The following is a 23,593-nucleotide window of genomic DNA, read 5'->3' on the forward strand; positions in this document are numbered from 1 at the left end:
AGTTAAATAGGCAACTGAAAAAAAAATTACACACTTTTCTTGTAAAATAGGAAAATCTTCTCTCCTTCAGTTGATTCATGAACAACTAGAGGGTCACTTCATTCTCAAACTCTGGCATGAATAACAAAAACAGATGTAGTGTGTAGCAGACTAATGCTGTCTCTCTCAACTTACTGACATTGCAGCTGTCTGATCTTCTTGTTAAACCTTAAAATTACAGTAATGTCCATGGGTCAGGACCTCATTACCTCAAAACACAGAGCAGCTCCTACTGCCCTACTGAGCTTGCAGTTTCCATTCCTGACAGACTGGATCAGATCAGTGCAGTATATATGTGGAGATAGGGTGAGCTGGCAAGGGATCGGACAGAGTTTGGACAATATCTTAGCTTGACAGTTGCTCAATCAGTGGTGGAGAGGAAGGGACTATGGGCACCACTGATGAAACAATATAAAAATGAAGTATTTAAGCAAAGCTAGCTGAAGGTTCGTGATTTTGATACTAGAAGAGTGTAGGTGTTTTCAGATGAAAGCAGAGCAAAATGTGATAGAATGTGGTATCACGGGAATGGTAACGGAGACCTCTGATGTCTCAATGCATTATGAGATCATATAGGCAGGGAACATTGAACCGTGAGTTCCATTCAAAGAGTTTATGTCTGAGTCATTTGTGAAGCTGAAGGAGGCCAAAATAAAAATATTAGATGAACTGGTCAGTACCGTTACAAGTGGCTTGCAGTGAAACCAGAAAGGAGGACACTGTTGAATTTAAATTCAAAGCTAATGTAGACCAGAGAAAGCAGTTTTTTGCTGGCTGAAACAGCTGGGAAAGCCTTTGGTATGTTGGAAGATAGGAGAAGTGTATGGAGATGAGGACAAGGTAATTTCACTTTGACTTCTGCAGGTCTCGTGTGCTGAAAGAATTGATTGACTCCATCAGTTAGCAAAAATAAAATGGATACCAGAAATGGGTTCATATTATCTAACCACTGGCTCTTTTCCAAGTATCAAGTTATCATGGAGATACTCCGAGTCCTGCAGAGATGTGAGCACCTGTAGTGGACTCTGCAGTCCACTTGAAGTCTGTCTTCCCTGACAGACTATTTAAGGAACTTGGGGATACTGGCTTCTAATTCAGGTAACTCCAATCCTGTGGGATGAATCTTGGTTCTAGAATTAGCAATTTATGAATAAACACTAAAAAAGATCCAGTAAGTTATATGGCCAGAGTATGTGGGTAGAAATCACTGGATATATTTGGGTGCAGTGGCTGGAATCTGAGTCTGTAAGAATTCTCTGCAACCTTTCTTTTTCCCCAAAGACTTTACCTGTATAGGCAGTATAAAAATTAACTTTGTTCCTTATGTTGATGATAATGTGAGTACCCTCTGCTAACAAAGCAGGTGAAGTCCAGCATACCAGCCTGGTGTTGGCATCAGTTCTATTCTTAAAACTAGATTATATCCAATGAAGCCAGAGCATTACAGGCTGGTCCCAGAAGTAATTCCAGGCATGGATCTTATGTGCATCTGACTGCAAACGCATCCTGGTGTCACAGTCTGTCTTTAATAGACTTCAATTTGAATATAAACAGCTACTTACAAAGATCAGGTTTCACAATGTGATTCTCCCTGACAAAAATGTAACATTCAGTAATATCATTGTTCCCTAACACAGGAAATCATTAGCAAAACTCAGGAATTTGGGCAAAACCTAGTAAAACTAGGTATGTTCTGCCAGTAAAGTGCAATTCATTTCTATTTACAGCTCTATTACACACCATTTGTAGAGTTTAAAGAAGTAACTGTTGATATTTTCCTATACAGGACCAAATGACAAAGAAAAAGTTTGAAAGTACAGTTTTGGGTAAATCATGGACAAATGAAATGAATAGCTGTGGTTAGAGTGTGATGTGATTCATCATGCTTGCAAAGTTTTATGAATGATACTTTTTTTTTCCCTTAATCATAACCTTAGGGGTGGGAGGGATTGAGAACAGGCAGGACATGTATTAAGGTTGGAATGTCAAAGTTAACTTTGAATTTCCTGGCTTTTTATCAGTGTTCATGAAAAAATGTAATGTTATTTTAAAATAGTTTCTTTCATCTTGATTTTGTTATATAAATATTGTTTGTAGAAAATGGAATGCAGTAAAAATGTGTATTGTTTACCTAGTAGTCTAGAGTTTTTCCTAAGTCTTTATTACAATTAATTAATTTTATTATTATGTAATTATGTACTACAGAATCACAGAATCATCTAGGTTGGAAAGGACCCTGGAGATCATCTAGTCCAACCGTTCACCTAGCACAGTTCCCACCTACAGCATATCCTTAAGCTCTAAATCGACCCGACTCTTGAACACCTGCAGGGATGGGGACTCCTCCACCTCCTTCTGTAAAGAAATGCTTCCTAATATCTAGTCTAAACTTTCCTGGGCGCAACTTGAGGCCATTCCCTCTTGTCCTGTCGCTTTCTACTAGGATAAAGAGACTCATCCCCAGCTCTCTGCACCCTCCTTTCAGGGAGCTGTAGAGGGCGATGAGGTCTCCCCTCAGCCTCCTCTTCTCCAGACTAAACACCCCCAGTTCCCTCAGCCGCTCCCCGTACGACCTGTGCTCCAGACCCTGCACCAGCTCCGTTGCCCTTCTCTGGACACGCTCGAGTCATTCAATGTCCTTTTTGTAGTGAGGGGCCCAAAACTGAACACAGGAATCGAGGTGTGGCCTCACCAGTGCGAAGTTTTTAAACCCATTTATTTGATTCATATGTGTATGTGTTCAGGGAAGAAGACTAACCTGAGAATTTTTATAATATGTTTCATGCTAAACTCCCAGGAGAAACATTGCCAGTGTAATATATCTCTAATCATTTGTGCCATCAATAACAGCCATCTGTCTTGTTTTTCCTTTTCATAATTTTGGTAAGTATGAGATTGAATGTTTTAAATGCTCCTGAATCTGCATTTTCTTTAGAAACTCTTTCAAAGATGATGGAAGGTTTAGCTCACTGCCAATTTAGATGACAGAATTTGTCTTTCTGTTAGAAAAAACTTGGAGAAGGAAAGCATTTCAAAATCTTGTATAAGATTGTCTTTTCCAATTGCAGGATTCCCTACATACTGGAGAATTTACATATAGGCTCCCCTAGTTTATTTCACTTAAAATTCAAGAAAATATAATGTTTTCAGATACCTGGTCATGTTGTTCATTCAACAAAATAACTCACATGCATTTGTGTCATAGATGCTAGCTTGTACAACATAGCTTATATGACACTAATTTTATTTGTTTTGGGTAAAAATAAAATAACATATTAATCTTTCTAGGTTATTAGAAACAAACAATGATTCAGAATTCTTGACTTTTTTTTTTTTTTTTTGACAGCCACAAGAAAGCAGTTTCTCCTCCTCACTTGTAGGCAGCTCATTGCATTGCTTGTTATACTTCCTCCTATTTTCTATGTATCTTAGGTTGTGACAACACTGAAATCTTGATATACTGCAGAGTTTGGTGCTTAGTAGTAGTTATAATGTAGAAATTATCATGAATGTGTAGAAGGTGTTTAGAACTAAATAAGGAGCAGTTGAGTATGCTAATAGCTGGGAAGTGCTGGCCAGGTCCTGACTATCAAAGAAGGTGGCCAGACATTACTCCTATGGACGTGAAGTGTTTATCCCATCCCCTCCCCAACAAGAAGAATGGGAGACTTTCTCCTGTTATGCCTTCTGATTTATCCCAAGCATGTTGCTACAGATCACAGATTAGATTAGAAGGCCTTCCAGGTAGAGACTGATTTTTCATTTATATTTCTGCTGTGACTCGTAAGGGAGGGATGCCCAGACTTTACTGGGCTCTTTAAGCATTACCAGAATATGAAGCAAAGATTGTCCTTCATGCTGTTCATAACAAAAAAGTCTATTTTAAAGGGAGGAAGAGTTAAATACAGTTATAGCCTAGATAGAGAAGGGGCAGCAGAAGCTGTGAGTACACACTGCCTTGATGGTGGTGCTGGTGTGAAAGGAAGGTAAACCCTTTTCTGCTGCACCAGTAGGGCTGGAGATTTAGAAGGGAGCTAGAGCAAGTTCTGGGAAGGTTATCACACACAGGTGAATCCCAGATCTCTTGGGATTGAAAATGGTTTTAATTCTTCAAATTCCAAATTCTGTCCAGTGTAGGGAAAATATAACATAGGCTGAACCTTAAAGTTGTACCAACTATTGTGCTACTCATGGACACAGTGGTTTGAGGGCACTATAAACCCATATTTAAATAGTAAATTTTAAAAGTAAATAGTAAATAAAAATATGCACCCAAGTGAATGGTCAAGGCTAGGGAGTGAGGAATGAGGACACATACTTCATCTATCCTGTAAACTCACTGCTCTTAACAGAGTTTCTTCATGTCCTCTACTCCAGGTTATCTTTGCTCCAGATTTGCCCAACTTCAGAGAATTTCTGAAGAACACAGTCTCATCCCCCTTTAGGGATTTTCCACAGGCTAGCAATGAGAAACAACAGTTTCAGTTCATTTGCACAAAGGACATCGTGAATCACAGGCAACTTCATCCTTGAATTTAAAATAACCCGAGACCTCAGATGTAATTATGTAAGCACTTAAAAAAGGACCTGCAATTATTTACTGCTATGCACGTAGATACAGGGTTCTGGCTATGGCATGTTTTGCTAACACTAGAATAAGTGAGTCGTAGAGAGTAATATTGTTCTGTTACTCTGTCTTTTCATATTGACTTCCATTCAAACATCACATAGAATGGTCTAAACTGCAAGTAGAGGTATGTAGATTATGCACCTGCAAAACGTGTATCACCTTGTCAAGCGGTAAACTGAAAAGAAGTAGGTTCAATTATTTGCATTGAATTACCAAAATATATTAGTTGCAAAGCTAGGAACAAACCATTATCTCTGGTCTACTAGTTTAATTCTTTAATTGCTAGATAATCCTTGCTCACAAACTCAGGGAAATTCAAATCACTCACTTTTGCTTTCAAAGCTAAACCTCTCTGGGATTATCTCATTTGTCAGACCAGATCCAGAGAAAATAAGTTAGGAATGGAACAATCCATTTTAACTTTAGCTCCAGAAAGACTGAATACTTGGGCAAATCTATTTTCTTTTCTACTTTTCAGAAAGAACAAAGGACATATATAAATCTAATTTTACTTAACTCTGGTAGAAAATCAGAATTGTGAATTAAAACTTTGATATACAGTAGTACACAGTATTCATTCAGAGTGAATGTCCTAGGATGTCAAAGATTAGCCATGGTGGTTTTGGTTTAGTCTTTATTGCTATGAGAGGTTTTTTTCCAGGATTTCTTGACTCATTCCTCTAAGCCTGTGTTGAAAGGGAGTTTCTTAATGCATTCTGAAGCAGTCACATCATTTGTAATTTCTTTTTTCCCTTACTGTTTAATACTAGAGTTAATTTCTTCAGAATATTTTAAAACACATCTGTTTTAACTGCATCATGTATTTTTGAAAGTATTAATGTTGTTGGATTTATTATTCAACAAACATATAAGGATGTTTTATAGAAGCTGGGGGAACAGGAAGTTCTAGCTAATATTTAGCCCTTTAACATTCAAAATCATTATCTTATCAATAATTAAACTAAAATTAATTATTGAATAAAAACAACTGTAGCTCTAGTAGTTGCATAAAGTTACTAAAAGGAATATTTAATCCAATGCTCTTTCCAATTACGATGGATTCAGGAAAATTTCCCACTGGCCATATGTTATGCGTATTAGGCCTTTTACAAAACAGTTTTGCTCAGAGGGGTGAAAATGAAGGAAAAACTTACAATACCATTCTGCAGCTAAAACCACAGGGGTTACATTTTCAGTTGACATAACATTGATACATGGCCAATCTTAAGCTTGACAGCAAAATATGGGAAAAATAAAGGAATTTAAGAGGGCAAGAATCAAAAATTTTAAAATAAATATTCTTTTTTCCCAGTAGTGAAAATTTCTCAAATGGTCACTCAGAAAAGATGACAAGAAGGTCCACTGGGTCCTTTCCAGAACTTGGACATTTCAGGTTTTATCTGCCACTCTTTCACATTTTATTTTTCATGTTTCCTAAGCAGACCGCTTATAAAAAAACAACATGAAGCCAACGGAACACTTTTTGTTCAATCAGCCTATGGAAATCCTTCCTCATTTCAGCTTCACAAGTCAGAAAGTGATGACTGGAATATCAAGGACCAGTGTAACCTTATGCATCCACTCAACCAGTCTAACACCTCTCACTAGCTCTCCTTTTGGCTAAACAGGAACCTACCTGATGAATTAAACCACAAAGGGGACATGCAGGAAATGGAAAGAAAACAGTTGAAAAAGCATGGTTATAGTCCTTTTCTTTGGTATTTAGGGGCAAGAATTTGAAGACCAATATCTAGTGAGAGATAGTAGTAGTTAGGGAAATAAAGGGTTATGAGAGAAGACTCTGCAGATATCTTAGTTGCAAATTAATGTTCAGGAAAAATGTGAGCTTGGTGCAGTAGATTAGTGAGTCATGATATAGAAAAGATAAAGTAGGCTTCACCTTTTTTGTCTCTCTTTTTTTTTTTTTTTTTTTTTTTTAACAGGCAAAACCTGATTTCACACCTCTGTGTGGACCAGTGCAGTTTGGTAAAGAGGGAAAGTCAATACTGCAGTAGAAACCGGGTAAGTTTACTGAGGGAAGTTTAAGAATGCTGGAGCTGGATGGAATTCCCCCAAGACCGCTGAAAGAGCTGGTTGCAGTGATTGTGAGGTTGCTGTCTCTGAAGAAAACTGGTTATCAGGGAAGATCCCTTACAATCAAAAAAGGGTAACACTACGCCTATCTTTAAGAAAAGTGATAGGAAGATTTGGGGAATCATAGGCCATATTAATCTCTGTAAAGACCATAAAGCATGTCCCCTTGGAATTAATCTCCAAACACATGAAAACAATCAGGAATAGCCAGCACTGGCTTTGGAATCATGCTTAAGGCAGCTTGATTGCCTGCTACTGTGAGATAGCCTGTTGAGTAGGCAGGAGGAAAGCAATGGATACCTGGTCTTCAGAATGTCTTTTGACACTGTCCCCAAAAGATTCCCTCTGGAAGCTGAGGAAGTATGGACTAGAAGAATAGTTTCTCAGATGCATTTAAAGTTTACTTTACCAAAACAGTAAAATGTGGTAAAATCAAATATTTGTATTCCAGTTGGTAATGAGCAAAGTGCCCTATGGTTTGGTACTGGGTCTTGTTCAGTATTTCCAGCAACAACTTAGATGGTGATACAGAATATGTCTTTAGGCAAATCTGCAGATAATACTAATTCAGAGGAATGAAGAATGGGAAAACTTTAATTCAGAGGGTTCTTGAGAACTGGGCCAACATAAGCCTCATGAGAATCCTGACCTTGGGACAGAACAACCTCATGTACAGACTGGGAAATAACTAAAGTTACCTAAAAGAACAGGGTTGTGACGGATGACAGGTAGAATATAAACCAGCAGTGTGAACTGCAAATAAAGTAAATCCTATATTAGACTATGTGGGGGACCATGGGAGCAGATTAAATGAAGTTATTATTGTCCTCTGCTTGGCAGTGATGAAGCTGTATAATGAAAACAAACCCTAATTTGGATCCCCCTAGTACCTGAGAGATACTGAGAAATGAGAGATTGCAGTGATGAACTCTGAAGATGATCATGAAGAGAGATTGAGGGAGCTGGCTTGTTTAGTCTGACAAAGACGAGGCTAAGGAATGATCTATTAGCAACCTAGCAACCTGCAACTACTAGAAGGGGAGATACAAAGATGACAAAACCGTCTTAACTGTGGCAGAAAGGTTAAGAAGCACTGGAAGAGGCTGCCCAGAGAGGATGGGGAATCCTTGTCCTTGAAAGTTTTCTAGACAGAGCAGCACTATGTCTGACTTTATCTAGTGACAGCAAAAGTAAACTCTGTGGGAGAGACCTCCCAAAGTCTGGTATAAACGGCATTTCTACTATCCTCTTGGAATCTTGGGCTTTCTTCCTTTGAAAGAGCATTTTTCCTCCCAACAGGAGGGAAAGCATGTCCCCTTGTCCCCAGGTTCTGAAAAAGTTTCCACCGAGAGTTTATTTAGGATAGTTGGCCAATAAAAGCTCTTGATTGTATTTATGGTTATGGCATCTGAGAAAATATATGTGAAATACAGTAGAATATTTTGATTCAAAAGGTCTGAGATTTTTAAGTCAATGATTAGGCCCCAAAAAGGCAAAACACTTATTTTTGTTCATAGACATCCATACGGAAGTAGATCCATCCATTTCAAGTGTGATGAGAGCTTGGTTAGCAAGTGCTTAAGTGATTTGCTGGCTTGTGGTTTTGATTCTTCTTTAAAATGAAATAATGAATGTAAAAGGCAGGGGACTGTGTAGAATGCTCACTACTCACAAGCAAGCAACAAAAAAATCCCCTAACCAATCAGTCAAACTATTAACTATCTAAAAAACTAACCTGGAAGATAGCACCTCTTTTAATGGCTTATTTACAAAACTATTCAACCAACTAGAACATAATTTTAGTGTTCAGATTCTCACCTTGCAATTTGCTACTATTTGGTCACTTATAGAGAACATCGGGAATATAAAGAAAGCATCAGGATAGAATGTCTTAATGATTAAGTGATATGTGAGCTAAACATAAACTGGAAACTCACTAATTTGTACTGTACAGGTGAAGATACTGTGTCACATATTTTCCCCCCTGCTTCTATTGTACAGGATTCCAGACTGAACTGCAGTTTTTACAATACACAGAGTAGCCCACATGCATGCAGTTTGGATTTCACAGGACTGTAAATAACTTTAAGTCCTTGCATTGGTTGTTGGTTCTAATCTTTTAGATGCATGCTCTCTTGAATTTTTATCAGGTTTTCACAAAACTTTGATACAGGATTATGCATCTTAAAAAAATTGCATGCCCTTACTGTAAGTCTGAGAAAAATTTATATCCCTAAGGCTTTCCTCTAGGGTATCTTTTGACATCAAAAACGTAAAATTATAAATGGATTCTATTTCTTTCAGATGTCTACTTTACTTTTTTTACTTCCAAACACTGTAATTTAATTTTAAAGTTCACTTTGAAAATAAACAATAAATGAATGTGTTTTCAGAGTTAATGCTTTCTTTTTGCTCAAAATAAAACGAGACATCTGGTTTCTAAATTATTATCTTTTAATTGTCTACCTAATCACTAGTTATGTGGAATTTCAAAATGGCATTTATTTACCAATCAGAAAAATATGTTGCTGACAGAGATCTCTCTTTTTGCACGTGCATATGCATCCAACTTGTTCTCTTTTACGGTTCACATGCATCATTTGCATCCACTTACAAACAATGCTACAGATTCAAAGTGTTATAAATAAAACAAACATTCTTATTGTATAGTGCTTGTTACTTAGTAGCAAAACCAGTTTACTCCATCAGTGGGCCTATGTTCAAGTGAATACTACTAATATTATATTCATAGATGTGAATATATATAATATTCATCTGAGCTCCACTGTTTCTGCTCCTTGCTATCATTCACAGTCTACTGATATAAAACAAGTTCTATCCACCCATCCACCCAGATGGTTGACGTTACATGTGATTGCATGAAAGCTCTGATATGAAATGCCTCTGGCTTACTGGATTACCCTTTCCCCACATGTTTCAAATTAATAATAAAAAAGAAAGGAAAAAAGAACCAGTGCAATCTTGCTACAAAAGAACAAGAGTTTATTGTATAACAGGATTGCAGATGTGGAAAGGTGCTCATAATAAGGCTACACTATTTTTGTTTCATTGTGCATCTGGAATGCCAAAGGATCTTTAAGGCACTAGGAGCTCATACTAGACAGTCTTGGCTTTTTGATTAACTTAATATTCAGAGAAATGATTCATTTTTGTAAACTCTGTGCCATTCATCATCATATTGTCATTTATGTAATCACAAAATGATTTACAAAGTCAAGATTTTTTTCTAATTTCTGCAACAATTTTAAGACATCAAAGACTTTCAGATATAAACATCAAAGAGCAGCCCAAATCAGAGATTTCTGGCTAAGACAGTTTAGTTCATTTAATATCCTCTGGTTTTCCAAGGATTAAATTACAGCATATAAAATTCTTGGAATCTGTCTAAGGAAGCTGTACTGTATATTTATTATTTATTACAGTATGGCTTTTTCTGTGGGGTAAAGGACTTTGTGGTAGCAAAGATGCCATCTTTTCAATTTATCAAACCAGAAGCAAATTCTTGTGAAATATTAGAGGTGTAATAATCTAATTCTACTGGGAATGGAGAGATGTGTTAACTGAGGAAATATTTGCACATGAGTTCAGGATGAAATACACTTCTTCCCTTGCAATCAGCCCGTTACAGAGGGATGCTTATATGAATTTAATAAGAATATTCTGGGGAAAAGTGAGACGAATCAAGAATGAAATGAATTCTTCACAGAAGGAATAATTTTTCATATTAGAGTTTATCAAAAACAGTAGACCAAATTTCTAGTATTGGCTAAGGGTGTAATTCAGAAATGCTTTCTATTATTTCCATGATTTGCAGCAGGGTGACACCACAGAAGCCAGTCATACTGATGCTGGGCATTGCATGCTGCTGGCACACATGCCAAATCTCAGCCAGAGAATTTAGAAAGCACAAACGATGTAAATTGATCTAGTCAAGAAATTTATCAACAGGGACACATAAGGTTTTTCTGTGCACAAACAAGAATATAAGCAAATATAGTTTCATCCACTATCCACCTAAGAAAAACAGGATATAAGGGATTGCCTTCAAGTAAGCAAGGTAGGTAGAAATACCAAATATCAAGGAGGCTCCTGCCAGGGAGAACAGCTACATGAAGTACCAGCTCTCTACAGAGCCTGTTCCGAGACGAAATAGACTTATAAATCATTATCTTTGAAAGACACATTACCACCCTTTCAAAAGTAGCCTACTGACTAGAGGCACTGAGTTTCTGGGAACCGGATCTCATGTTACTGTCCAAAAATGTTTTGCCCACATGGATTTCTATTCTAGCATTCACAACAGGCTGGGTTAGCTTCAAAACAGTTCAGAAACACAAGCAACAAAATGCATGGTTTCTAAGGAAAAAACATAGTTCTTTTATATTTACATTCCTATTCTCTCTGTTAGGAAGATAATGAGATTACTTGTGGAACAGTCACATCAGACCTTGAATACAGAATTATTGTTCAAGATAAACCTCCAGGCAAAAATTATTCAATAAACAGGAACAAACACTTGACTTTTTACCAAGATTTTAATCTTTCAGATATTTCAGTGCAAAATTCTAAATTGCATGGCTGTGTATAACCACTGGAGCTCAATTATATCATTCTTTTTGCTGATAAGCATGGAGCTTTATTTTATATAAATAGTTTTTAAAAAATTCTGCTGGTCTTGGACAAGGATGTGAGAAGAAGGGTAAACATATACCATACTAATATATCCCTGCTACCAGCATGAAGGACAACCTGCACATCAGTTCTTATTTGTAGACAGCTGTGCTGGGTTTGTTTATGTGACAGGAGGTTTTGGTAGCAGCGGATGGGGTTACAGCAGTGGCCCCTGTGAGAAGCTTCTCAAAGCTCCCCTGGCTCCAAGTTGGACCTGCCTTTGCACCGAGGCCAGGCCAATTAGCTGTGCATCTGCGATAATGTATTTAAGAAGGGGAACCTGGGAGGAGTTGTGGAAGTTTGTGGAGGAGTCGTGAGGAGGACGCCTGTGCGAACACCGTGGTCAGTGGAAGTAAGGAGGTGAAGGGGGGGAGGTGTGCTAGTGCAGAGTCCCCCTGTATCCCATGGTGAGATGGCAGGGCCAACCCCCCCCCTGCTACCCATGGGGGTCCCCGCTGGAGCAGATGCTGGCCTGTGGAGAACCCCACACTGCAGCAGGCAGCTGCCCCCAGAGAAGGCCAGGACTCTACGGGAAGAAGCCCCTGTTGTAGTTCGGTGCTGGGAGGACTGCAGCATGTGGGGGTGACCCACACTGGAGCAGCATGGCAATGGCTGCAGCCCGTGGGAAGGACTCACATCGGAGAAATTTCATGGAGGACTGTCTCCAGTGAGAAGGGAACCACACTGGAGTAGGAAAAAAATGCGAGGAGTTTTCCACTCATCCAAGAAGGAAGAAGCGGCGGGACTGACCACACCCCCATTCTCTGTCCTCGTGCCACTGGGGGAGAGGACGTAGAGAGGTCGTGAGGAAAAATGAACCTAGGAAGAAGGGAGGGCTGGGGGAAGGTGTTTTTAAGATGAAGCAATGCTTCTCACTGTCCTACTATGTCTGTTAGATGTTGTTGTTAGTGTCTGAATCAAATTTATGTTCTTTTTTTTCTTCCCCTAATAAGCCTGTCTTTTGTCCATGACTGTAATGGATGAGTCATCCCTCCCTGTTCCTAACTTGATTCCAGAGTCTTTTGCTTTGTTTTATCCTTCCCATCACTGAGGGGCAAGAGGAGAGTGAGCAACTGCGTGGTGCTTAGTTCCCCTCTAAGCTCAAACCATGACACCATCATTTTATAGTCACATACACTCAGAGAAGAAAGAAAACAAGACTGGTATGCAAGAGAGAGACAGCTATATCCTCCTCTGTACAGTTAATCCATCTGAGACAATATAATTAACATTTTTAGACTGGGAATTGCTGTGTCTGTGGTCCCTTAACATATTTGCAAGGTGCCCATCATGATGCACTATGCAGAACAGGTAATTTATATCAGGTATAAAAGGAATTTTGTCTATGGTTTGCATTTTGTGTAGTTTAGCTCAAGTCTGGGTTAGAAGAGTCTCTTGAGAGAGGAGGGGAGGGGAGGAAGGGGACAAAGGCTCCCCTCAGCCTCCATCAGGATTGGATTAAACCCAGGAAAGACAACCAGGGCTCTAGAAACTTTCAGGGCTGAATACAAGGAGCAGCCAAAGAGGAAGCCTACGAACAAAAGCTTAATTTTAGCAGGCTTTTGAAGATGAATTTTAGCTTAAGTAGGGGCTGGGATTTTCCTTTCATTGCTACCACATAACTGTTAGAGAGAAGCTAGAGACTTTGATATGTAATTTAGTTAAGAAAATTGTAGAGGTAGGATTACAATCTCCTAGCATTTGAATAAGTTCTTGTCCCAGTGTTAATACAGGGAGCTTTACTGAGGGATTTATTCTGTTCCAGTACACATCTCTGTTTGCATGTATTTGGATCAGTTGTGTATCTGCTGAAAGGGTTGTGGTTCTGTGAGGATTCTTTGAAAACGGGGTTATAATTGTGGTAGACTAGAATTTTGTAAAAATTTTGGCTGGACTCAGAAAGGACATACAGACTTTTAAATAAACAACATTTTGATCACATTGCTATTTGTCATTCCTCAGAATATTATCCATGGAGAACAGGAAGCTTTAAGAGGCTTTATGTTTCCTGATATGCGGCCATTTTTAATGCGTTTTTTTCAGTGCCTCTATGCAGTCCGGCTCAAGTTCTGCCTTCAGGCATTGTTAAAATAAAAATGTTACATTAAAAATTATATCATATTTGCCCCACTGCAGTGAATAAGAGAAGTATTATTTTAGGATTAACAGCCAAATGTTTCTATCACCCTGTAGCATCCCCAGAAGAGCCGTAGCACTTAAACACCTGCAGCACTCCCCCCACCCCCTAACTTGTAGGCATCCCTCCTTTCTTTAAGTTCTCTACAGCTGACACCTGCTCCCATATATTCCCTATATGCCCTAAAGTAGCACCAGCCAACCTTGTTCAGGTGTACTTGGCGTCTCTACCCTTTCCCTCTGGTTCTGTTTGTTACTGTATTTGCACACTACTCCTTGCCCTGGGGGTGCTTTTCCTTCAGTATCAGTGATTTCATTCACCCCTCATGGGCACACGGACAATGATTTACTGTATACTTTTGTCCAAGTGACCATTTATGAACGCTCACTAATGTATTCTGCAAGATTTCTTTTTATTTTAGATTTTAATTTGTTGTCAGATTCAGATGCAGTGACATTCCTTATCAGTCTGATCAGCAGGCACTGGCAAGCAGCTGGTTTTGCCTAATAATATTGATGGCACTAATAAAATGTTGTATTTGGAGAATGTAAAATATTAAAACCTCAATTTGATATTACTTGCCTTAAAAGTGAATAGAGTTAAGTATGTTCATACCTGAAGTATTTATAATTTTAAATGTTAGCAGCTCCAGTTATTTTTTACCAACTTGAAGAATTCAGAAACAGCAGATGTTCTCATCTGTGTTGTGTCCCTTCCTATTAATTGCACAGGTGGTGAGTCTTCCAAGAGTGTGGTATCACATTATTACTGTTTCACTGAGTAAGCAGAACAGCAATGACTTCCTTAGTGCTAAAAATGAATCCAATCAGACATTTTTATTTAAAGAGGTTTGGATTCAACGAGAATTTGGGGTTGAGCTGAACTTGGCCATATGATTTAGTGGTTGTTTTTTTTTTTAACCCCATATTAAATATTTTCATTTGTCTGATCAGACACAAAATGTTGCAAAATTTTGGTTTGGAGTTAACTTAAATCCCCCATACTAATTTTTTGTGGGTCCCTAGACTGCAGGCTAAAGAAGAAAAACTGTTATTTATAAAAGACTACACACAAATTGTGTCATCTGGAATAAGCAGTTTATGAAAGTTCACTAATAACAGCAGTATACATAATCCATGGATAGTGCCTTCGGGAGATTTATTCCAAGAGACTATGAGAAGAGTTTTGACATGTGAATTGCTGACATGGCTGTTTGAACATTTCATGATATCTTTGTGGAAAAGGACATAGAAAAATCTCTAAAAATGGCTCCTGTGTGGATGGCTCCATGAGCTCTCATGCTACTCAAAGGCTGACCCCAAGAGGAGAGCCATATACTGAGCAGACATGTGCAACATGACATCTCTCTAATTGAATGGCAGGTCTGAAACCCTGGGGGCTGAAGGCATGAGACTGTTCTATGTCAAAGTTTCCCTTTTTCCTATGCAGCTATTTAGTCCAGTTTAAAAATGTGGACTTTGGCCATTTATTGAGAAGATCATCTGGGCAGTTGAACTCTGTGGGCTTTGTTTAATTGGGGCTGAACTCATCTGTAAGATGATCCTTTACAATATAAAGTGATTTCCACCCTGTTGATTAAACGACTTATGCAGATGTTCAAACAGTATTGTTGTGTATATGAACAGTATCACTGGGATGGTGAGTTACTGAGCAGTAGTGAGGTCCTGCATGGTATGTGTGTTCTCTGTCTCTAGTGACTTCTGTGATCATTAACTGTCACTTGAGAGATGAAGAGCAACTTGTGGATCTAAGCCTAAATCTGCTAGAAAAACTCCAGCTGGTAAAAATTTGCATGTACCAACTTCCAGCTGTTGAATGGTTGGTCTGATATATTGAGTCCTCATGGCTCAGTTCTATGTGTAAATCCTAGAATAATAAAATCCGTTCTTCTTAAGGGCATAAACAGACTCACATGTTTTGTTAAATTAGTCACTTAATGATTGAATTATATTTTAAAGGAGTTCATTCTAGTTCATCTTTGTTGCTATCAACTATTTAAAATATGGTCCTTTTGAAGATGCCTTGGCTGCTCTAGTACATGCCAGATGCTCACCATGGCTCTTCCTCTAATTTCTCTAATTCCAGATAGGTTAACAAACAGAAGTGATGGATATGTATGATGATAATGCTAAGTTTCATATTTCAGTAGTCAGGCTGCTCACTCCTCATGTCTTGAAAGTCCTGGGAATTTAAACCTGACCCCCAAAAGATGTATGCTCTTAACTTTTGGACTTCCTTTTAGATCATGTATCATGTAAGTACAAAATTCATTATATCATTGCCTGTAAAGTCTGTGCCAAATTGCAAAACTTTTAACTTACAGAAAGGATTAACCAATCCTTTCTGCTTCTATTATTTTCTTGTCTCAATGGCTCTGCAGGGATTGCTGCGGTCTCATTATTTGTGAGACATGATACAGTATGGGACATGACAAAAAAAAGGTAAGGAGGCCCTTGATAATTGCCCTAGGCAATGCTATCTACGTCTCAGAGAGTTCATATGGTAATTGTGTTTATGTGAGCTCAGCCTGGAACTATAAATCTCATCTCTTGTAATGGAGGAGGTTTTGAGGTGTTTTGGGCTAGCTTTTTCTGCTGCTTCAGTTGTGACATTATATCCATATACATAAAAACTGTTCGCTAGCAAAACTGATGTCTGCAAATGGATGAAGAAAGACCACAACTAAGACGTAATCTAGCTATCTGTAACATAAAATATATGTTTATAATTCTAAGTAAAGTAATTTTTAATAGTGTACAACATAAAATAAATTTATTGTTATACCTCGACAGTTTCAGGATTTCAGAAGACAAGCATGATATTTCTCGTCAAGTGACACCTATATGATTTTTTTCAGACTGATAAATGGAAACAGAAATGTGTTCTTGACATAGAAACAATATTGGTGTAGAAGCCTATCCATCTTTCTTAATATAAAATATCTGGGGAAATTAGCATTGGGACTTACACCATTTGGAAACCTGACTAGGTTTTGAGTGCTTCCCTCTTTTCTGTAAATAGTGAAAAAGATATTTCTCAGCACATCAGCTGCGCTCTAATTACAGACTATGATACTAAGAAATAAGATAATGATGGAGACTGTCAACCATAACACTTTCTGGTCAGCCACTGCTGTCATTTTTTCCCCAAAATATGACTGACATCCTTCCTTTAACCCTCCCACCCCTTATTCTTTATGTATGTTGGCACAGTGGCCCTGCAACTATGCAGAGTACCATATTTTTGTTGGTAAGCACTAGGAGAGAGTGAGCCATGGGAATCTGTAGCTATAATTTGTACTAAATCCTTTGAGGCTTTCCTTCAGCATGAACAAGCTGTGGAATATTTAACTCATCCATTGTCATTATTGATGAAGTGATGCCTGGCTTTTAGTATATATGAAGGCCAGTGTTTGCTGAGTCATGGCTTAAGGACAGATTCACTAGACTGTCATTTATAAAGGTTTAAACATGGTGAATCATATTCACCATTATTAGGACCAGGCACACTTCCAGTGACTTCAGGGAATGGCACTTACTTTGTCTCAAGTTAATTTGGTCCTAAATTTTTGAAGTGCCCTTGTAAATTAAGACTATTCTAATTAGAGTGGATTGTAAAATTAGTGTGGGGCTTACATTTATGAATAGTGTGATTTGACCAGAAATCCATGGGAATGTTGGTGGCACCAGGTTCTTCTAGACTGCATGCTCATTGAAGACAGGAATTCTGCCATCCCCCACAAAATTTTGATGCCTTACATTTTGCTTTATTCTGAAAAATAAGATATCTATTTTATTATCTGTTCTTCCTTACGTATATTCTTCCTGCCTCACAATCTTCTTTCTCTCAAGTTAGCACTTACTCAACATTTTATTCTTTTTACTAAAATGAAAAACACTGATACAATTTAAAAAATCATTAACAAATTGGAAATGGAACTCAAGAACTGATGATACAACTTCTCATTTTGCCATTTCTGTTAGGTCTGACTCTAGGCCCAGGTAGATGCCAATTCGCCATCTACAATCAGTTCTTACACAGAATCTCTTCTTTGTGACACTGAAGCACAGACACTATTTCTTTGATTCCCTTCTTTTTTACTCCATTCTTTACCAGAAGGAAAAAAAAAAATCAATAACTAATATAATTTCAGGTAGACTACATATCAGAACAGATATTTGGGGTAATAATGGACTAATCGATAATGGGACATCTTTACATACAGTGTACTACATATTTGACAAGCTGGATGGGTTAATAGCAGTCGCTACTCTCTGAATAGATGACTGAAATATTTTGAGCAGTATGCTTTCAGAAAGGAAAGTATAAATTATCTATGTAGGGGCACATTTCTTTTTTTCAAAGTCATTCATGACAAGGTTTTTGCAAAATTGAGAGGTATAGGAACAATCTCCAAATATTCAGCCACTGCTTGACAATAACATGTAATAGAAAAATGTCAATCCATTCACCTTTAATCATTATTATTAATGAATCATCATTATTATTTTCATATCAACACTGAAAGCTTTCATTGAATTCTTTAGAAGGTTCTAAGTGTGAACCTACTAGTCAGGAGTCTGAGGGAAAGGACAGGAAATTATTAAGGATGATAATTGTTGCTTTGCCTGTTTCACAGCTTAAGAGTGTTTTCTTCTTCATCATAAATATGAGAGGTAAAGTCCCCAAAACTGGGCTGTTCTAAGGAATAGATAATAATGTCAATAACATAGGTGGAAAGAGGCACCTAAAAAGACCAAATACTTGCCTGAATATTCACAGCTTCCTGTTAATAAAGTTATAAAATCTTTTATCTAAATCATAAGTAGAAGTAGTGTGAAACTTATTTTTCCCAAGATAAATTATAGGTTGTCAGTAAAATCCACAAGCTTTTAATTCTGTTTTGCCTCAGTACACTTTTGTTTACTTTTCTGGAGATGACAAGCTTGTTACTGGTTTCCATATCAGCCCCTCACAATTCTGAGACTTGAAGTATTGTAGTGCATTTTGGGTTTTCCTTAATTTGCCTCTGTATACCGGACTCTTCACAACTTATTTGTGTCTGATACTCAACTTTTTTTTTTTAGATCCACAAACGAGCAGACTGAAATTCTCACTTTCTCATGTATTGCCAGTACAAAACTAGTACACATTTTGAGACCCAAGAGACAATCTCAGTGGTTAGCTGATTTAACCAGGAAATCCAGGTTATGCCTTCTTAGTTAAGACAGTCTTAAAGAATTTGAATGCCTAATACATTAGCAGAAAGTATTAGTAGTGAATGTGCCCCTTGATGATTAGCACTGTAGAGGATGCAAAATAAATAGATATCCACTGACATATGTACTAGATCATCTACTTTTGACTGAAATGCACAGTGCTGAAGTGCACAATATGGAAATCAGATACTCTCTGCTTTATGGAAAGTAGCTGTTCTTTCAACATCTCTGTGGCAGCTGTGTGCTGTCTGATTGCTGTGCATGCCTGTAAGCTGTCATGTACTTGCACTTCACAGACAGCAAAAAGCATACGTGGAGATCCCATTTGCTCTGATTGGTGAATGATACATGCGATGTTTGTGCTCATTAAGCAACGGGATCCCGTCACTTCCAGAACTGCTGTCTACGAACTACTACTTTTTCACTATTTCAGGATTGGCCTTCTGTAATACAAATTTCTGGCCTGCAACCAACTGACTCAATAGTGTCTTTCACTACACTAATGCTGTCGGTCTCCTCATGGCTTTTTTTTGGTGTGCTTATGTTAGGGCTTGCCCCCATAACACCTTTAAAGAACGCTAGCTTAAATTCATATTTCATTCGAGTGGATTGTTTAATTTGAATTAAACACCAGTGTAGAAATAGTGTACCTTATGTCATTTCACACTCAGATGAACTTTCCTGGCCCTATTTATTTGTCTCTTTATAAATGGTTTGTAAAGGCCTGCTACACCTGTATCATTCTTCAACTGTTCTATATACCTAGTCATTCAAAATGCTCTATAATTTATTTGTTTGGGTTTTTTTATGTTTGTTTGGTGGAGTTTTTTTCCGCTCCTTCTTTATCTTTCTCCTTTTTATTACTTTTTCTAGTACTTTTGCCCCTCTTCAACAGTATGCCTTCCAGGAAGGGGTACGTTTTCCCCTTTTCTGACAGTTCACATGAAGAGCTCTTGTTCTGGACTTTCCCCAGGATTCTTTGTGTGATTGAATGCCTGAGGAAAGGTCTTCCAGTTGGCATGGACTTAATCAACCTTCTGCTACCCAGTGTTTCTTGCTTGTTGCATCAGCTGGACTTTTACTGCCTTTTCTGTAATAGCTTTTTCTTGGACAATCAACTGTATGTGAGTATAGTGTTTTTTCTCCATATCAGGTTCTGTCTGGTTGACTTTAACAGGACCATATTCTCTACTGATATAAAGTAATTAGTTACCCTTGAATTCCTTTGTATCACAAAAGTTTTAAACCCTTTTCTACTTCTCTTGAGGAAGGATGCTTTGCTGTGTTAAATTAGCTTTACTGCTTTCTGTGTTATCTTAAGCTGTGTTCAGCAAAATTTTAGCTTTCTATTTTTAAGGCACAAGGCTAAAACCTTTGGCCTGCAGGTCACGATTGTTAAAAAACTACAAGCTTATCCTTTAGCTCAACAGGCAGAGATAAAGTGGGCACTGGATCACAAAGCAACTCAGTAACTCAAAAAATACATAAGATCTCTATAAAGATTTTTCATTCACTTGTTTCATGGGTTTGAGATGCTCCTACAAACTTCAATAAGGCCGAAAGAGCTATATGTTTCCTACTTCCTGATAAAATATTACTTTATAAAGTCTCATGCTTGACTGTTGGCAGCCAGCTATTGACTGTATTCACATTAAAGATTTCCTTGTGCTGTATCAAAGCATTTCAGATTATAACCCTCATCTTCCCAAAGCTAATGAGTACACTAGGTTATAGTTATATTGGCCACACGGCTAACAGTAGAAATGTTGTAGATCTGTGGAATTCTCTAGAAAAAGATCCACAAGGGGAACTGACAGTGTGCCCTGATACTGCTTGCTGGCTGTTACTTGGTGGTGTTCCTTGGTCTCAAGACACCAGGTGACACAAGGACCATGAAGAATCTCATGTTTGGTAGTTGCAGACATAACAATACTGATCTGACTATGAAGCATAACCCTGGATTTGATGTTTACTTGTGTCAGCTTTTGGAATGAGCTTCTCTGAAACTGTAGCAAAGGAGCGTGGGTAGAGGTGAAGCTACAGCATCTAAGCTTCACCTGCAGGAGACCTGCCAGCCAGTCCCAGGGAAAGGACCAACCAGCATGGTCCTGTGTCTTCTACAGACTATTATAATTCACCTCAGTGATTTTATAATAATGTAGTTTTTCACGTTGTTATGTGTTTGATGTATTGTTTTTGAAATGGTAGCTAGACAAATGCATGAAACTTGCACTTTTAAAGGATGGCTTGTTTAGTGTCATGTTAGATAAATTCATTGCTGCACTTATTCAAATCAGTTACAGCTTGGCCATCCTGTCCAGCAGGACTTACATTTATTCCTTTATCCTGATTATGCAACTATCTACATATGTACTTAATAACTCTTGAAGAGGAGAAAAGAAAAAAAAGAGACTGAAAGTTAAATAGGAAACTCATAGTTCTATTAGAGATGGACCTGGAGAAAGTTACAACCTTTCTACTTCCTCTTCCTTGCTTAACTTGTCTCCTTTCCTTTTTCCTCTAAAAATTTTATTTTACTTTCTTGAAAAGAAAGCACAAAGGAGGAAGTTGAGCCTCAGATGCTACAAATCTGAAATATTCAGAATGGAATCTAAGCCAAAAGAGGTTAAGAAATTCAGAGATAAGATTTCTTCAGTCTTGGGCCCCTTCCTTGATCTCCTCTCAACAGTGTTCTCGCACCTTTTTTCCCATAATACCCTTATCTTGGGTCCCTTGTGAAAATGAATTAAGATAGGACTTTCTGATAGGGAAATTCCTGGATGTCAATTTACCTGTGCAATCTGATAATTTACTGAAATCAGTGTAGGAAAACTGTCTGTGCTCCTGGCCTAATTAACTCATATCTGTAAGATAAATATTGGCCATTGCCCAGTGCAAAATGGTCATGTAATCAAAGCCTCTATCATAATTCTTAGACACAAGGGACAAAGATAAGGGTCCAATGTAAAATAGACCAGAGAGAGAAACAGGGTTAGTCTTTTTGCATCACAGACCTATTCCACCAGTGCATTTTTATGAGCTAAGCATGTCAGTAAAAAGAAGGGTCTGCACAAGGAAGGAGTTGCCTATCTATCAATTATTAGTAAGCAAACCAAAATACATGTAAGAATCCATTCTGGGATTGAGGATGTATTCTAGGATCTTGTCTAAGATTAGTTAGTGTTGAGCTTTCCAAACAGCAACACAGGAGTTAAGAAACAGGTGATGCTTTCACTTTGTGTCTGGTGATGAGAAGAAACCACAGTCCAGTGCAAGTCTCAAGAAACATGGTGGCTTCACCCACTTCCATATTATTCCAGTGTTTGTTTTTTCTGTTTCCTCTGAGTTATTTGGATACTTTTTTCTTATCTGCCTTGTGTTTTATCTAAAGTAATTAGACAAAAAACCCCACAGAGATGTGTGATGGGGATAAATGATTGCATGGAATTTTGAAGATGAAGATTAGCTGGTGAATAATAACATGTGGCAGATCTTCAGTCTGCTGATACCTATTTATAGACATGTCCACTAAGTATGAACTAGGTTCTGCTTGAATTTAAATCAGAATGGGTTTGTTTTGTTTTTGCTTTCAGCTCCAGTGGAAATAAGATCATATGCTTTATGTCCAAAATAATGTTCCAGTCCAGGACTGTGTTAAAATAAGATACATTATTTCATATAATGTTATTTCTTTACCCCCTCCCCTGGGCTAAAATATGGTACATTACAAAAGAAATGCTTTAACAGTTTTGGCAAGCAAGCTATGGATTGACTTGAGTTACAGTGTAGCTGGCAGTACTGTAGGCATCATAGGTAATTATGTTCAATATGAGATGTTTGTTAGAGAGTGAAAACAGTGATCTGATCCAGATGACTTAGAAGTTGATACCAGTGCTTGCTTCACCTCTTTATTTGTTGGCATGTGTATGTAAATCTTTGATGCTTTGAGCAGTAGGGACAGTAAATTATCTTCCATCTTGTTGATTCTATATTTTTTTAATATTGCCTTTATGAAATGAGACATTTCTTATCATTAAATTATTAATTACACACACACACACACACACACACACACTCCCCCTCTCTTCTGATCTGTTTTGCAAGCCTAAAGCTACTCTATTGGGATTATGTGTGAGGTCCTGGTTTGGTAGCGTAAGTATATTAGCCTTGGTTTTTCCTTCCTCTCCTACATGCCCAGCCACCTGAATAAAGTTATAACATGTTAAGTAAAGTGATGTGTTAAAGTAACTCCTTTTTCATTCTTACTGTCAATTAATTGTTGAGATCTAGACAACTGTCCTGTGAAATGTCTGTCCCATGCTAGCTTTCGTGGTGAGTAAAAATGAAGATGACCAATAGTATTCTTCCATTGACATTCATGGCTCAGGGTTCCATATTTATTGAAAAGAGCTTTTCTAATATTCATAGAAACATAGACTAGTTTGGGTTGGAAGGGACCTCTAAAGGTCATCTAGTCCCACTGCCCCTGCAATGAGCAGGGACATCTTCAACTAGATGAGGTTGCTCAGAGACTCGTCCAACCTGACCTTGAATGTTTCCAGCGTGCAGAGTTTTCATAACAAGCCATTATGCATTTCTCCACTACTCCACAGTTGCTGTCACTATAACAAAGAGGAATTTGCAATTTTGGAATTGAGTTTAATTAAGACAAACCAAAGGCAAAGCCAAAGACAGACTCTGTCCAGAAAAAAAAAAAAAAAAAAAAAAAGAAGGAAAAAACTCTAACAGGCATGAGATAGG

Source organism: Athene noctua, chromosome 2 (assembly GCF_965140245.1).
Source record: "Athene noctua chromosome 2, bAthNoc1.hap1.1, whole genome shotgun sequence".
NCBI classification, from domain to species: domain Eukaryota; kingdom Metazoa; phylum Chordata; class Aves; order Strigiformes; family Strigidae; genus Athene; species Athene noctua.